At 44.1% G+C, this 18,914-nt stretch overlaps 1 protein-coding gene across 14 annotated transcripts in view; it reads left to right on the forward strand.

Annotated features, from left to right (window-relative positions):
* The window catches only part of LOC143766726 (scaffold attachment factor B2-like), a 593,416-nt gene that overhangs the window by 23,275 nt on the left and 551,227 nt on the right, over positions 1–18,914 (forward strand). The window lies entirely within an intron of this gene.

The following is an 18,914-nucleotide window of genomic DNA, read 5'->3' on the forward strand; positions in this document are numbered from 1 at the left end:
CTAAAAAATTATGTTCAGAATGTATCATACAAACCTTGCGGCAGGAGAATATAATGACTCCATCAGATGTCAGAGCCATAATCCGGGAAGAAATGCAGGGTTTGGTGCAGACAAGTAGCACCAGTACCCGTCAGCCTAGCAGGTCCCGATCTCCAGTTAGTTCAGAGTCAGAGGATGTACATATATCCTCGGACGAATCGGGATCTCAGCCGAGCTCATCCGAAACTGAAGGGGGGCTTTGTCTACCCAATAGCAGTGTGGATAACTTGGTGAAATCTGTCAGGAGCACGATGGGGTGCTCAGGCGAGAAAGAGAAGAAATCAGCTCAAGACATAATGTTTGCGGGGTTAGGACAGAAAAAACGTAGATCCTTCCCCGTCATACCAACTATTAAAGAAATTATTAAAAAGAATGGCATAAGCAAAACACAAGAGGTTTCCTACCATCATCCTCTAAAAGACGCTATTCCCTTCAGCGACGAGGAGCTGAATTCCTGGTCAAAGGTGCCGAAGGTTGATGCCGCAGTAGTCTCCACAACCAAGCAGTCGGTCTTACCAGTGGAGGATTCCTCGGTCCTGACAGACCCGCTGGACCGTAAAGCAGAAGCTTTACTAAAAAGATCGTGGGAAGCTAACACGGGGGCGTTCAGGCCCGCCATATCTAGTACCTGCACTGCAAGGTCGCTACTAGTGTGGATGGAGCAACTGGAGGAACAGATTAGAGGTAGAACTTCGAGAGAGTCAATCCTGCCGAAATTCCCTCTAATTAAAGAAGCAGTAGCATTCCTGGCTGATGCCTCCGTGGATTCGCTACGCCTAGCAGCCAGGTCAGCCGGCCTAGTGAACACAGCCCGGCGAGCACTCTGGTTAAAAAACTGGAAAGGGGACGCACAGGCCAAAGCAAAACTTTGTGCGATCCCCTGCCAGGGTGAGTTCCTTTTTGGAAAGACGCTGGATGAACTCCTGAATAAAGCAGGAGAAAGGAAGAAAGGCTTCCCTAACCAATATCTTCCGTCTTACAGGAGAGTCTTCAGAAGACGCCCCTTTACCAGGAACAAACCGTTCGAGCAAAGGGAGCGATGGGAGACGAAAGACCCAAAGCAAAAAGGTGCCTTTTTTAGCGGATCCCATAATCCAAAACGCAAATACTGCTAACCAGAAAGTGGGCGGCAGATTAAAATTCTTCCTTCCCAAATGGGAACAAATAACATCTAGCCAATGGATTCTGGACATTGTGTAATACGGCCTAAAATTGGAGTTTGATCGAATCCCTTGGGATTCTTTTATAGTAACATCACCAAAAGGACGAGATCAACAAAGGGCTCTGGAATCAGAGATCCTATCTCTTCTATCTAAAAAAGTCCTGATAGAAGTTCCCCAGGATCAAGAAGGGAAAGGGTTCTATTCCCCTTTATTCTTGATCAATAAGCCAGATGGTTCGTTCAGAACCATCATAAATCTCAAAAAATTAAATTCCTTCCTACGTAATCATACCTTCAAAATGGAATCCATTAGTTCTACCATAAAACTCTTATTCCCTAGGTGTGTCATGGCCGGAATAGACTTAAAAGATGCCTATTATCATCTTCCTATACATGCCGAGCATCAGCAGTACCTAAGGGTAGCAGTCATCCTGGAGGGACAGGTTAGTCACTTTCAGTATGTAGCAATGCCATTTGGGCTTTGTATGGCTCCCCGCATCTTCACTAAGGTGATATTAGAAGTGATGGCTCACCTACGCCAACGGGACACCTTGAAAATACCCTACCTAGATGATTTTTTAGTAGTAGGAAACTCTATACTTCAGTGTAAAGCTCGTTTCTCTAATACGATCTCGTCCCTACAGGAGTCAGGTTGGATCGTCAACTTCGAAAAGTCCCGGCTGAATCCAGAAACCGTTCAAACATTTCTAGGAATCCAGCTAGACTCCGTAAGTCAGAAATGCTTCCTTCCTCAGTCAAAAAGACTGACTAAACAGTCAAGGGTATCAGAGGCAATGAACAACCCCTACATGGCACTAAGAAAAGCCATGTCCTTACTGGGATCATTGTCCTCATGTATCCCAGCTGTACCGTGGGCACAATTTCATACCCGTCAATTACAGTATGAAGTATTGTCAGCTCAGGGAAAAGATGGACATCTGGAAAGTAAAATAACTCTTTCCAAACATGTCTTAGAATCTCTATCCTGGTGGCTAGATATGGAACACCTTTCAGGGGGTGTACCATGGATAATAGACCCGTCTAAAATAATTACCACCGACGCCAGCCCGATTGGGTGGGGTGCACATATGGAAGATAGTCTGGCCCAAGATACTTGGGACCAGGCAGAATTGACGTGTTCCTCCAATTGGAAAGAGTTAAAAGCGGTAGAATATGCCTTAAATCATTTTCTTCCGCAGATTCAAGGAGCAAATGTAAGAATTTACTCGGACAACTCCACCACAGTGGCATATGTGAACCGTCAGGGTGGTACAAGGTCAGGAAGTCTAATGACCATAGCAGCAGACATCTTCCAGCTGGCAGAGACTCATCTCGCATCCCTAACAGCCCTGCACATCAGAGGTGTAGAGAACATCAGGGCAGACTACCTCAGCCGGAACGAGTTACGTCAAGGGGAATGGACCTTAAACAAATCCATATTCAGAATGATAACAGAATCATGGGGGATACCACAAATAGACCTATTTGCCACAAGAGACAACCGGCAAGTAAAAAGGTTCGCTTCCCTGAACTTCATGGATCACCCAGATATATTGGACTCTCTCCACCATCCTTGGAGGTTCAAACTGGCATACGCCTTTCCTCCGATGTCTCTGATTCCACTAGTGATCAGAAAAATCAGGAGGGAACAAGCAAGAGTGATCCTCATTGCACCCTTCTGGCTGAAAAGACCATGGTTCTCTTGTCTCCAGACCATGTGCCTATGCGACCCATGGATTCTCCCATCAGACAAGGAGCTGCTGTTCCAGGGCCCCTTTTTCCACCCGCAGGTGAAAGGTCTTCACTTGACGGCGTGGAATTTGAGAGGCAACTATTAAGTTCAAGAGGGTTCTCAGTAGAACTAGTAAACACCCTCTTATTGAGCAGAAAAAGATCTACCACCCTAATATATAGTAGGGTATGGAATAAATTTTTAGATTTTTACACAGTACCGTTCACTAAGCAAGTTCCGATCACACCTATTCTAGAGTTCTTGCAAAAAGGCCGAGAATTAGGGTTATCTGTAAATACCTTAAGAGTTTAGGTCTCGGCATTAGGAGCCCTATATGGATGCAATATAGCAGCTAATAGGTGGATCTCCAGATTCATAAAATCTTGTGAACGTAGTAAACCGGTCCATATTCCCCGTCTACGTCCGTGGGATTTAAATCTAGTACTAGAGGCCTTAACCAGCTCCCCATTTGAGCCACTAGATTCCATACCTTTTAAATGTCCTGACATAAAGTAGCCCTATTGGTAGCTCTAAACTCAGCTAGAAGGGTTAGCGACATCCAGGCCCTATCAGTAGACCCACCCTTCTTACTGATATTTCATGATCGGATAGTCCTAAAACCAGACTCCTCATACCTCCCTAAGGTAGCATCCACCTACCACAGATCGCAAGAGATATCTCTCCCTTCCTTTTTTGATTCACCTATAACTCCAGAACAACATAAATTCCACACCTTAGATGTCAGAAGAGCCATCCTGACTTATATAGAAAGGTCTCAGAAATGGAGGGAGAGTAGGGCTCTGTTTATCTCCTTTCAGGGCCACAAGAAAGGACATGGGGTCACAAGAGCTACCATATCTCGATGGATCAGAGATGCTATCTGCTTGGCCTATACGTCAAAAGGCGAGATTCCTCCAGTGGGTATAAAAGCGCACTCAACACGAGCCATGGCTTCCTCCTGGGCGGAACAAGCAGATGTAACCGATCCATTTAATATGTAAGGCCGCGACTTGGTCTACACCTTCTACCTTTTACAACCATTATAGACTCGATCTATCTACATCTTCTGATCTGACCTTTAGTAGAGCTGTCCTTAGTACAGTAATCCCACCCAGATATCTCTGAAAATCTCTCATGTGGGGTGCTGTTGTGGCGAAGGGTAAAAAGCCGGATTACTTACCGGTAACGCTCTTTTAATGAGTCCACGACAGCACCCATTTACTACCCTCCCTAAGTTATGCACAGCTCTTTCTTTTAAATTCACAAATAATGGTTGTATAGAGTTTAAGATATTTTATGTTGCTGAATAAGAATTAATACTAAAGCTTTTGCGGTTCCCTTTTTGTACTCTGTAAACTAAACTGAGGAGGAGAGGGGACCGCCTCCTTTTATTCTGTAGGTTTCCTGTTCCTAGGGGGCGGATCCCTCTCTCTCATGTGGGGTGCTGTCGTGGACTCAATAAAAGAGCATTACCGGTAAGTAATCCGGCTTATCACCTTATTTAGGTAAAAATATATATATTTTTTTATTTTTTTCCGATCTTTAGGGTTGGAATTCGTGATAGGGTTGGAGTTAATATTGGGGGGTTTCCAATGTTTAGGTACATCAGTGTCAAGCGCTCCTTCCGTGCTCTGCCATGCTCCCAAACAGTGGCTTTCCCCCCACATGTGGGGTATCGGCGTACTCAGGAGAAATTACACAGCACATTTTGGTGTCCAGTTTCTCCTGTTACCTTTTTGAAAGTAAAGTTTGGGTCTAAAATAGTTTTTTTGTGAAAAAAGTTAAATGTTTTTAACTTCCACATTGCTTTAGTTCTCGTGAAGCACTAGAAGGGTTAATAGAAGGCAATAGAAGGGTTAATAAACTTCTTGAATGTGGTTGATTACCTTGAGGGGTGCAGTCTTAGAATAGTGTCACTTCTGGGTGCTTTCTATCATATAGTCAACCTAATGTCACTTCAAATGTGATACGGACACTATATATAGAAAAAAAAAAAAAGTTTTGCAAATTTTATTTGAAAAATGAGAAATCGCTGGTAAACTTTTGACCTGTATAACTTCGTAATGAAAAAAATTAGTTTTCTAAGTTGTACTGATGTAAAGTAGACATGTGGGAATGTTATTTAGTAATTTTGTGCGATTTGACTGATTTAAGGGCATAAAAATTAAGTTTGAAAATTGCAAAATTTTCTAATTTTTTGCTAAACTTCTGTTTTGTTCATAAACGCAAGTCATATTGAAGAAATCGTACCACTAATATGAAGTACACCAGTGTTCCCCAACTCCGGTCATCGAGCCACCAACAGGTCTTGTTTTCAGGATTTCCTTAGTATTGCCCAGGTGATTATTAACCCCTTTCTGCCAGCTGACGGAATAGTACGTCAGCTGGTAGATCCCCTGCTTTAAGGTGGGCTCCGGCGGCGAGCCCACCTTAAAGCCGCGACATGTCAGCTGTTTTGTACAGCTGACATGTGCGCGCAATGAGCGCGAGCGGAATCGCGATCCGCCCGCGCCCGTTAACTAGTTAAATGCCGCCGTCAAGCGCTGACAGCGGCATTTAACTAGCGCTCCCGGCTGCGCGGCCGGAGGTGCTCGCACTGCTGACCCCCGTCACATGATCGGGGGTCAGCAGTGCATCGCCATAACAACCAGAGGTCTCCTTGATTGCTTTGAGCGCCACCCAGTGGTCAGCGCTCAAAGTACACCTGCCTTTCTGCTACATAGAGGTGATCTGTATGTCACCTCTATGTAGCAGAGCCGATCGAGTTGTGCATGCCTCTAGCCTCCTATGGAGGCTAGGGAAGCATGCCAAAATTAAAAAAAAAAAAGTGGTTAAAAATATAAAAAAAATAAAAAATATATAAAAGTTCAAATCACCCCCCTTTCACCCCAATCAAAATAAAACTATTAAAAAATAAATAAAACCTACACATATTTGCTATCGCCGCTTTCAGAATCGCCCGATCTATCAATAAAAACAAAGGATTAACCTGACCGCTAAATGGCGTAGCGAGAAAAAAAATCAAAACGCCAAAATTACGTTTTTTTGGTCGCCGCGACATTGCATTAAAATGCAATAACGGGCGATCAAAAGAACGTATCTACACCAAAATGGTTTCATTAAAAACGCCAGCTTGGCACGCAAAAAATAAGCCCTCACCCGACCCCAGATCATGAAAATTGGAAACGCTACGGGTATCGGAAAATCGCAATTTTTTTTTTTTTTTTTTTAAGCAAACTTTGGAATTTTTTTTCACCACTTAGATAAAAAATAACCTAGACATGTTAGGTGTCTAAGAACTCGTAATGACCTGGAGAATCATAATGGCAGGTCAGTTTTAGCATTTGGTGAACCTATCAAAAAAGCCAAACAAAAAACAAGTGAGATTGCACTTTTTTTGCAATTTCATCACACTTGGAATTTTTTTCCCATTTTCTGTTACACGGCATGGTAAAACCAATGGTATCGTTCAAAAGTACATCTCGTCCCGCAAAAAATAAGCCCTCACATGGCCATATGGACGGAAAAATAAAAAAAGTTATGGCTCTGGGAAGGAGGGGAGCGAAAAACGAAAAAACGGAAAAAGCTCCGGGGGTGAAGGGGTTAATAACATGACCTGTTGGTGGCTCTTGAGGACCTGAGTTGGGGAAATACAATATGTCACAAAAAAACTCCGAATCGGTGGGATCTGTTCCAAGAGTTATAACCTCATAAAGGGACACTGATCAGAATTGTAAAAATTGGCCCAGTCATTAAGGACAAAATTTGCTCTGTCACTAAGGGGTTAAATGACTTTAGGCCATTGATCTCACACTACCATTACATCCATAGTGCTGGCTCGCAATTTCAGGTTACTCTAGCCTGGCCCAAATAGGTTCTGGGAACCAGAACTGGCATCAAAGCAGGTAACTGGCCACTTATCACAGATTTGAATAAGTAACTGGTGTTTTTCAGGGGTTTAAATGACTTTGGGCCACTGATGTCACACCATTACTCAGTAATGCCTCGAATCAAAATAGGTCGCTCCAGCTTGGTTTATATGGGTTCTGGACCTCAAACTGCCATCAAAGTGGGCAAATGGACAATACTCCCAAGTTTACTTAAGTTCTGATGCCCAGAATTCATTTATACCAGACAGAAGTGACCTGAATTTGTCTGAAAGCTCTCTCAACCCAAGCTTGAAAGCTTAGTTTATTTCTTTGTAGCTGTTAATGCTTGGGGCGGTTGCTGGCCAGTTTGCACTGGTTCCGGTCTTGGTGTGATTTATATGTCCGTCTGGCCTGCTCTTATGCAGATAAAGGCGCCATACATCAGAGCTGACGAAGTGGCCAGACTGACAATTCTCACAGATTTGCATAAGTAATGTGTTTTTAGAGGGTTAAGTACCTCCTGGACCACTGGCCTAACCCTGCCTACACACACAGCATAAAGCACAAGTGATTCGGCACCGCTAATTTATGTCTGGTACGGGACCTCACTTTAATGTTTCTAGTTCAGAAGGTAAATAATCATAGAAAAAAAGACCAAAAAAAGATTTTTATTAGATAAGCATTAAAAAGATGTATAACATCCAATAACACACATACAAAAAGGGTTTGAAAAATATAGAAAGAGAAATTGAGGGAATGCTAACCATACCCTACCCTAATACCTACTCTGTAGCCTATCTACCAGGGAAAGTTTGCACCCTAGGGGCATTCGGTAGTTGGCGCCCTCTCCACGGTGGCTATCCTTATTAGCCCCAGAAGACATAAAGAGAGACCAATAGGTGTATACAGACCTAGATACGAAGGTGCACATAAAAACAAATAGACACCCTAACTGGTAATAATGCACTGACAGTATTATTTATTATTTTTATTATTAATTTATATAGCACCATTAATTCCATGGTGCTGTGCATGAGAAAAGGGGTTACGTATAGGATTATAGATACCGTTTACAGTAAACCAATTTACAATCACACTGGTACAGAGGGGACTTACATTCTACAGTATGTGCCAAGAGTACAATAAACATCTGAAACCAGTGTTTAAGGCTATGTGCACACGTAAGAAAAGAGGTGCAGAATTTTCTGCACAAAATCTGCATCTCCTGGCAGAATCCGCAGCTGCGTTTTTTATGCAGTTTTAGTTCGTTTTTAGTGTGTCTTTTGTGCAGATTTTATTTCTATAGGGAGGGGTGCAGAAACGCTGCAGAACTGCACAAAAGTGACATGCACTTCTTTGAAATCTGCAGTGTTTCTGCGCAGATTTTTCTGCACCATGAGCACAGCTTTTTTTTTCACATTGATTTACATTGTACAGTAAATCAGTGCAGTTCTGCTGCAGAAAAATCTGCTGCAGATCTGCACCAATTCTGCACTAAATCTGCATCATGTGCACATACCCTAAATGTGGTACTGTACATAATTAGTGGTGCATCTAGAGAGGTTAGGCAGCTGAACAGTTGTCGATGGGCTACAGTAGATTCACAGTTAACTTCTCCCTACCTTACACCCTCCACTGTTCCCTACCTGCCAGCGGAGGTTGGCACCCTAGGGAGAGCAATGTTGGTGCCCCCGCTCCATGGCGGCTGTCCTTAATATCCCTGCAAAATCCCTGATGTAAGCCGTAGGGTGAACCTTCAATAGACTGGCTCACATCGCAAACCAGATTTCTCCAGCGATGCTCCAGGTGTGCTGAATGCTTATGGAGGAAAACTCGCACCCCAGAAGACTTCATACACTTCAAATTTATGTTAAGGACCTATAACTCTGCCCTTCACCTTGCCAAACAGACCTACTTCACCACTCTGATCTCATCACTATCCAACAACCCCAAGAAACTTTGACACCTTTCACTCCCTCAGGCCAAAAGCACAAGACCCTATCACAGACATTTGTGCTGATGACCTGGCCTCCCACTTTATAGAGAAAATAGACCATATCCGTCAGGAAATCCGCTCCCAGACACCAAGTGCAATGACTCCCATTCCTCCCTGCATCTCCCCTGGCTCACTCTCCACATTCGATCCCATCACAGAAGAAGTCTCCAAGCTCCTCTCCTCTTCTCGTCCGACTACATGCACCACCGACCCCATTCCCTCACACCTCCTCCAGTCTCTCTCTCCAGTCGTCACAACTCACCTAACTACAATCTTTAATCTCTCCCTCTCCTCTGGCATTTTCCCCTCCTCCTTCAAACACTCTATCATTACTCCATTACTAAAAAAACCCACCCTTGACCCATCATGCGCAAACAACTACAGACCGGTCTCCAATCTCCCCTTCATCTCAAAACTCCTGGAGCGCGCCTAGTCTACTCCCGCCTTACCCGTTACTTCTCCACTCATTCCCTCCTAGACCCTTCACAGTCCGGGTTCCGCCCCCTACATTCAACAGAAACTGCACTCATCAAGGTGACCAATGACCTTCTGACAGCAAAATGTAACGGTGACCACTCTCTGCTCATTCTTCTCGATCTTTCTGCAGCTTTCTAAACTGTTGACCACCCTCTCCTACTCTCTAGGCTCCAGTCACTAGGCATTAAGGACACTGCTCTCTCCTGGTTCTCTTCCTATCTTTCTGAACGCTCCTTCAGTGTTCTGTTCTCCGGCTTCCCTTCATCTCCTATTCCTCTCACTGTCGGGGTACCTCAGGGCTCAGTCCTTGGCCCCCTTCTCTTCTCACTCTACACGGCCCCAATTGGACAGACCATCAGCAGATTTGGCTTTCAGTACCATCTTTATGCTGATGACACACAACTATACACGTCAGCCCATGACCTTACCCCCGCTGTACTACAGAACGCCACTGACTGTCTGTCTGCAGTCTTTAACATCATGTCCGCTCTCTATCTGAAACTCAACCTCTCCAAAACTGAACTTCTTCTGCTCCCGCCTTCTACTAGCCTCCCTAAATCTGACATCTCCCTCTCTGTGGGTGGCACCATAATAACGCCTAGGCAGCAGGCACGCTGTCTGGGTGTTATGTTTGACTCCGATCTCTCCTTCACCTCCCACATACAATCTCTTGCCCGCTCGTGCCGCTTACACCTAAAGAACATCTCTAGAATAAGCCCTTTTCTCACCATGGAGACAACAAAAACTCTCACTGTCGCCCTAATCCACTCCCGTCTGGACTACTGCAACTCTCTATTAATTGGCCTCCCCCTCACGCGACTTTCCCCTCTCCAGTCTATCCTTAATGCAGCAGCTAGGGTCGTCCATCTGGCTAATCGTTACTCGGACGTGTCCGCTCTTCGCCAGTCGTTACACTGGCTGCCCATTCATTACAGGATACAATTCAAACTACTTGTTCTCACCCACAAAGCTCTCCACAGTGCGGCACCCCCTTACATCTCCTCCCTCATTTCTGTCTATCGGCCTAGCCGACCGCTGCGCTCTGCAAATGACTTTCGACTAACCTCTGCACTAATCCGTACCTCCCACTCCCGACTCCAAGACTTCTCCCGTGCTGCGCCAATCCTCTGGAATGCTCTACCCCAAGATATTAGGACCATCCACAACTTGCATAGTTTTAGGCGCTCACTCAAAACTCATTTGTTCAGAGCGGCCTATCACGTTCCCTAATCAGTCATTTTAGGTTTGTGTTTGTGTAGCCCATTCACTATCTCCATCTACCCCCCACCCCCTGAAGATGGCTGGACCATCATTGTAAATACATCATTGTAAATACACACCTGTGCTTTGTATCTCCCCCACCTCATTGTAGATTGTAAGCTCTCACGAGCAGGGTCGTCTTATTTTGTCTTATTTTGCTTTATTACTGTATTGTTAACATTGTTACCTATGACTGTTGTGTTTGAAACTGTTAAACTGTAAAGCGCTGCGGAATATGTTGGCGCTATATAAATAATAATAATAATAATAACAATCTTTAGACTGAGTGCAGCGTAGCCATAAGTATATCGGGACAATCAACCACAGTGATGGACTAGTAGATCAGTTTAAAAAAATGGAAACCAAATGCCAGAGGGCTGTTGGGGAAAAAATAAAAATAAAAGAGTATGTCACAGACTGGGACTAGAAGATGATCTTGTGGGATATCTTACCCTTGTTGTGCTCCTAGGAGAGAATCAGGATGCTAGGGAGGTTACACCATTCACCAACTTAAGAAATAAGAGCACCAGGGTGCCACCACAAGGGGAGGTCACAAGTGTGGATGTTTTTTTCTTAGGTTGGTAGAAAGGGATTTACGTAGACTTATCAGGTGTAGGGATTTGCTCAGGTAGGCAGTGGCAGGGCCGCAGTGTTGAGTCAACACACAAGCTTAGAGTCCAAACTTCAGTGGTTTATTAACACTTATGTGGCAGAAAGAAAATAAAAAAACACAAACGTACTCCAGCTTGGAAAGCCACTGGTCTCAGACTCACCCTTGCACCAGACGGGCTTAACTAAAAGGCTGCCTGATCAGCCGCAACCGCCAGGTGCCATTCCCAGGGTTGCTATGAGTCTTGTCGCAAACCTTTGCAGCATATGTAATCTTCTACAAAAAAAACAATTTGGGCTAACTCCAGCCTAGCTCCTCACAACCTGCACACAGACCATGTCCCAAACAACAACCTCCATTACATAGACCATAACCACACCCACAGGTGAGGTAGCTATCACATGGGCTGGTCACGTGGTCGTCCACCTTAGGGAAAATCCAGGCCAAATCTTATCCTGCTGGGAGACATATATCTTCCATCCAGCACTACCACTTTCACTGCACCACAAGGGGTAAAAGGTTTGAACCTGACCTCTGTGCGGGCAGGATCTGGCTAGCACATGGCTCAAAAATTTATATTAATGACACTGGCTAATGAGACCCCAGGCTTCTCTTCCCCCTTTAAAACCCTCATCAGAGCAGAGGTGGAGTACACGTTAAGATCCAAATCCCTCTCAGGGGAAACACCATGTAGGGACAGGGCTGAAGTGTCTCCTATGTTGACGACTGCATATTCGGACGAGGGGGTTATGCAGGATACTTCAGGATCATCCTTGTCAGACCGCGACTTGGGATTGGGCTATTATGTCCACCTAGAAGAGGTGGATAATATCGTTAGGGCCGTAAGGTCCACAATGGGACTGGTCGACCGTAAGGCCAAAAAAGTTTATCCAAGATATCATGTTTAGCACCTTGGACAAGAAAAACCGTAAATCCTTTCTGATCAATGAGAAATTGCAAATCTCATTAGTAAAGAATGGGAAAAGCTGGATTTTTTTCCAGAGTCCAGTCCACTGCATAGGAAACCATGTCACTGCAGGAGCTATGGGCTTTCACATGTCAGCAGAGCCCCTGCAGCGCCGGGACACCCCCTCATCCCCAGCCTGCAGCAACACCACTCTTGCCTCCTCCAGCGGCGACCCTGGGACCCCTCTTCACCTCAGTCACCACACCTGGTAAGCAATAAAATGCATGGATTATAAGAAGCACCACCATTTTATTAAGAATTCTTTTTTTTCCTATTTATCTCCTCAAAATTTTCAGTGCATCTTATAAATCTGGTGCATCTTACAATCCGTAAAATACAGTATTTTATAGAAAAAATTATTTTTGCATCACTTTATTCTGAGAGCTATAACAGCTGATGGAGATGTGTGGAGCTTGTTTTATGCGGTACCATTTTTATTTACATGTGTCTTTTTTATCACATTTTATTGCGCTTTTTGTTCGGCGGTATGATAAAGCATGTTTTTTGCCTTGTGTTTTTTTTTTTTTTTTTTTTTTTTTACGGCATTCACTGAAGTGGTTAACTACTAATATAGTTTTATAGAGTGGGTCGTTACACAGCGATGCAAAATATGTATACTTTTTTTTTCACAGAAATGTATTTATTGGTAAATTATTTATATTTTCTTTAGTAAGTTTAAAAAAAAAAAATTATATATTTGTATGTATATGTAATTTATTTTATTTTTTTTACATTGTTCCAGTATGGGACTTCTATTTATATAATTGCCTTGTAATGTTTTCTTTTCCTGTTATGTCCAGATGTCACCATATCCCAGAATTCCAAGCAGAGGAAGTTCACCGACCACCATATTGGGACACCCAAGTGATGGGTGTCTCAATATGGAAACTGCTGCTGGTACCAACCTATTGCGTGGTACCACCAGCGGAACACCATTGCAACACACACTCACTCTCACGCAACCTCTGGCGCTGTACCACCAGCAGAACACAGTGGCGAACACGCCACCGGGGTCAGCCGAATGATTCACTGACTTCTGCCATCTTTGTAGAGGAGTGGCACACGCGCAGTTTTAATGTGACCGCTGCTATCTGCACAAAGATAGCAGCGGTCTGATTTACTGCACCTCCGCGAATTACGTGCAGGTGCAGTGAATCATTCGGCTGATCCTGGCGGCAGATGTGTGACTTGTCTACAGGCAGAGGAAACTGGTCACATTAAAGGGGTTTTCCCACGAACGAAAGCTCATTTTAAAAATTGACTGACCGTGTTCAGTATTGTCTTTTGCTTCCTCCCTTGCCCAGGAGCTGTGGTATGTTCGGTACACAGTCAGACACAGACAATTTTTAAAATGAACTTTTGTTCTTGGGAAACCCCTTTAAAAATCCAATATCGACGCCAACATGGCTCCTCCTAAAAAGTAAGCCAATGACAATGAAAGGAAAGCAGCAAAGGCACAACGTCGATAACGGCAAATGAGACTCTTGAAGAGCAACAGCATCGCTGGGACAAAAACAATGCATATAAGTGTAGGCATCAAGCACATGAGTCCCCTGATGCAAAAGTCATTAGATTATCACAGGATGCCATTAGGCAACAACAGCGCCACATGCCTGCCCCCATCGTTTCATTACCACCGTCCCGAAGCTATAGCATCGGGCCTCCATCTAGTCACTATATAATGTCAGATTGTTTTCATTCAGAGTATCACATCAGCGATCTGACAAGCAGGGAAGGAGGCAAGCTGGAGCCTGCTCCCAGTAGGCGCTCTGAGTCCACCTCCCTGTAGGACCTCAAAGGACCCCGTGGCCTTCTTGGTGCCAGTGGGCCTCTACGGAGACCATCAGGACATCGCCATGCGATCGTGGTGTCCTGATGGAAGTGCGCAGGGAGCCCCTTTCCTGTGCGATGTTTCTTTATGCCGATGTCGCTACTGACAGCAGCATTAGAGGGGCTAATTGCTCACGATCAGTGTCTCTTTATGTGGTAGTAACCCTGGAACGCTTCAACGTAGCCAACTGATTGTTTTTTTGTTTTTTTTTGTACATACTGTGCTTTATAATTAGACCGAAACACGGTCCTATTAAATAGAAAAAAAAATTGTGTGCTTTAGAAAGGGATTTGTGGTCCAGGCTTGTGCCAAGGTTCCTTCTTCAACCACAAAAGAAAATGAGTCTAGGTCTTGCTGCAGCGATTGTGTATTTTGATCCAGCAAGGAGTCAAAAACAGATATGGTCCAATGTTTCAAGCGGAGCTGGTCTTTGTCAAGGATATCTGTTGCGGGTGCAGGTAGGCAGAAATCTAGTAGAGCAATAACGTAAATAGTAAGAGCTCTTTTATATCATGGAGGACCTGTGAGTAGCAAGAGCTTGGAATCGAGAAATGCGGAAGCAAGGGTATAAGCCAGCTATTACTGATTGCTGGGTCCAAATAAACAATAACTGTAGCAAAACCTATACACTGTGTTCCAAATTATTATGCAAATAATATTTCTTCATATTTTCTCTAAATTACCTATCTGAACTGCAGTCATTGTTGTTTTCCAGTCATCTACTATTCTAGTATAATTGCAATGTTTTGAAAATAGCATCTTTTTAAAAAAAATAAACACTCAAAATGCATGTTCCAAATAATTATGCACAGTAGAGTTTTCAACCTTTATTTTATTTTGAACAAAAAAATGGTCAATTGTGAAGTTATAAGCATTATCAGCTTATTACAAAATGAAATCAAACAGTTTAAGTGAAAACTTTATTCTAGGTGATGTTACATTTGCACATAGGACCCCTTGTTCGAAAGAAGCTTCTGAACTCTCTCGTCCATTGAATTTGTCAGTTTTTGGATGGTTTCTGCTTCAATTGTTTTGCATGTGGACAGAATACCCTCCCAGAGCTGTTGCTTAGATGTGAACTGCCTCCGGCCATCATAGACACTCCTTTTGATGATGCTCCAGAGGTTCTCAATGGGGTTGAGGTCAGGGGAAGATGGTGGCCACACCATAAGTTTGTCCTCTTTTATGCCCATAGCAGCCAGAGATGCAGATGTGTTTTTTGCAGCATGAGACGGTGCATTATCATGCTTGAAAATGATCTTGCTGCGGAAAGCACGGTTCTTCCTCTTGAACCATGGCAGGAAGTGTTGTTTTAGAAACTCCACATAGATTATGGAGTTCATCTTTACCCCTTCAGGGATCATAAAGGGGCCGACAATCTCTCTCCCCATGATTCAAGCCCAAAACATTCCTCCACCTCCTCCTTGTTGGCGCTTTAGCCGTGTTTTCATGGGGTGTCCATCAACCAGCCATGCTCCACTCCATCCATCTGGACCATCGAGCGTTGCACGGCACTTATCGGTGAACAAAACAGTTTGGAAGTCAGTCTTCATGTATCGTTTGGCCCACTGGAGCCGTTTCTGCTTGTGTGCAGTGGCTAGAGGTGGTTGACAGGATGGCTTACGCACAGCTGCAAACCTCTGAAGGACCCTGCATCTTGTTCTGGGGACGTTGGAGGCACCAGCAGCTTCAAAAACTTGTCTGCTGCTATGACAAGGCAATTTTGCAGCTGCTCTTTTAACCTTGCGCAATTGCCTGTTGGAAAGAGTCCTCAATTTTTCCTTATCAGCACGCACACGTGTGTGCTGGGAATCAGCTACATACTTCTTGATTGTGCAATGATCACAATGAAGTGTCTTGGCAATGTTGATTGTAGTCATGCCTTGACCTAAATACTCCACAATTTGTTGCTTCTCAGCAGCCGACACATCCTTTTTCTTTCCCATTTTGGCAAAAAATGTAGGCTGCTTAATAATGTGGAACAGCTTTCTTAAGTAGTCTTGCCTTTATTTGGACACACCTGCCAAACTAATTTGCATAGGTATCTGCAATTGCTTTCAGTGATATAAAGAACCCTGACACAAATCACCATGAGTTTAAATGACAAACAAAATTCTAACCTTATCACTCCTAAACTCTTTGTGCATAATAATTTGGAACACAGTGTAGTCTCATTTTCATTTGTGGTGCTGATGTTCCTTCCTCAATTGTGCTTCATGTTAGTGGTAAATTTTTGTTGAGATGATTTCCATATAAGCTGAGGTTTTCAGCACTTTTTTTGTTTGCTGAAAACGCCCCTCTCGGATTATATTCCAGTGAGGTGTCTAGAACATGGAGGGGCAGCGGCAGAGCAGTGGGTCACAAAAGACAGGAGCTTGCTGCTGTGACTAAGGGTACCGTCACACAGTGCCATTTTCATCGCTACGACGGCACGATTCGTGACGTTGCAGCGTCGTATGATTATCGCTCCAGCGTCGTAGACTGCGGTCACACGTTGCAATACACGGCGCTGGAGCGATAATTTCATGACGTATTTGCGATGTAGAAGCCGTTGGTTACTGTGCGCACATCGTATACAACCTGTCACACGATGCAATCATGCCGCCACAGCTGGACACTAGACGACGAAAGAAAGTTTCAAACGATCTGCTACGACGTACGATTCTCAGCGGGGATCCGGATCGCAGTAGCGTGTCAGACACAACGATATCGTAATGATATCGCTAGAACGTCACGAATCGTGCCGTCGTAGCGATGAAAATGGCACTGTGTGACGGTACCCTAAGTCCTGTGCCCGCTGCTAAAGAGAAATGAATATTCACTGCACTGGCAATGAATATTTCTTTCTCTGTAATTGCGTGCACAGTATTAGCCCGACAGCTGCAGGAGCCGGCTGCTGCGACACAGGTTTGCGCTTTTTAAAAGTTAATATTTACCTCTCCACTCCCATGGGCGTGAAGAGAGGTGAATATTAATTTCTCTTATAGCGGCACACGTGACTGCCTGCTGGCTGACGCTGTGTGTGCTGCTTAATACTCACTGCCCTCCCCACACATAGTTCCGGCGTGGGGAGCTGTGAGTATTCCTGCAGCTGCGCTTTGCTTGTGAGCAGCGCATGACGTCCCTGCCATGTGCTTCTTACAAGTATGAAGCAGCTTCTGGTACCGGAACAAGGTGCTGCGTGGGAGCCCAGGAAAGTAAGTAGGATGATTTATTTTGTTTTTTGATGAGGGCCAATCATACCAGGATAAGAATGGGGCCATGCATACATGGGTATGGATGGACCCCTGGACCCATTCAAAGCTTATAGAGACATTGAGCAAACAAAATCCTTCTGGGAATTATTACTCAGATGGAGGCATGCCCCTAAAAACACAATGGCTGATTATGAAACTTGGTCTTGCTAACAAAACAGATGTCGCGCAATTGCGTATATTGTAGCACGAATAATAAGCTGTACTGGAATTAAGGGCAAAATGTGAAGGAAAATGCTGCCTACTATGTGGCAAAGCTGAGTTTGTTCCAAAGATGAAAGAACACCAGCAGGGCTAGAATGGCAAAGGCTTTCAGAGACTGGTCGTATAATGTTCGTTTAGCTCCATTAATCCCTATGTGAGACTAATGTACCAATAGATGTAGTGCACCGTAGCAGACTTCCGCCTGCAAAGGTAGGAACTGCTATATGGACAAAACAACCAATCCCCTACAAAATCCGTAAAGTATTGTCTGGTACCAGAGGTTTGGTAAGAACCATGCAGTAAATCCCATAGTATATAAGTACGGAACATCCTCATTATTAGAGATCCTCCAGTAAAATGATCATACGCGTATCACCAACATAAATACTTAAGCAATATAAATGGAAACAAAAGCCGTAAAAACAGTCTAAGTAAGCTATACGGTCAAAAATGTTTGAGTAATCAAGTCCTAGAATTAATTTTCTGATGATCTGACTTTTCAAGAACATTTGAGGGGTCCTCACACTGGAGTGTACAGACGTGGGTATGTGGATGAGAATTTGTTGGAATAGTAGATTGGTATGTAATTGATCAGGTCCTGGAATTAATTGTGAAATGGGGTAAAATGGGATCTACTAATGCAAATACTCTCCATTGTTTGTTCTATAAAAATTACTCTGCTGGGGCCCACTAAGCAGAAAATTATTGAAAGAAAAAAACATGCAAGATATTTGATAGGTCTCAAAACAGGGAGATACAAAGGCCTGGGTGGGAGTGGCAGGGACAGGGCAAGGAAAATGGTGCTTTGCAAGTCTTTGGACATCCTCAGACTTGAAGGCTTCCCCCTGTTCCATCGACTCCAATATGAGATCCTTAACGATTTTCTCCAGGAACTGGAGGAAAGTGAGGAGTCCTTGAGATTTTTTTGTACAGTACGAAACTGTTATAGGGAGCAATTTGGATAAGGTAGATTGTTACCTTTTTGTATCAGGCCCTGGTCTTCTGCTTCACCAGGTATGGTAGTAGAATCTGGTCTGACAGGACAATGCCACCCATAAATTTTTTGTAATCTGACGCAGACCGGTTTTTCCTTGTCCCTGTTGGTGCCCCTGTCTGACAGTCACAGTGGTGTCCACATGCAGTGTGGTCAGCATGTAGACGTCCTTCCTGTCATTCCACTTCACTGCAAGAAGTTGGTCACTTGTGAGTGGTAATGACGCCCCCTTCTCCAAATGTCTGGACACCAACTGTTACGGAAATGCCACTTTTTCCTGACTGTCCTACAAGCCTCTGTATTTGCAGCATGGAGGTATTTTCATGCTCCTGCCATTTTCTTTCTGTAGAAGAGGTGGCCGGGATCGGGAGATCAATGATCTGGTACCTAAGGTACCATGGGGGGGGGGGCTCATATCAGATCAGATGGGAGTGAAATGGATTTTAAATCGTACTTGGTTTTTATTTTGATATGATCGCCGTTATTCGGTGAATGTTCTCTGGGGTCTCGGCTAACCCC

This window comes from Ranitomeya variabilis, chromosome 1 (assembly GCF_051348905.1).
Source record: "Ranitomeya variabilis isolate aRanVar5 chromosome 1, aRanVar5.hap1, whole genome shotgun sequence".
Taxonomy (NCBI): domain Eukaryota; kingdom Metazoa; phylum Chordata; class Amphibia; order Anura; family Dendrobatidae; genus Ranitomeya; species Ranitomeya variabilis.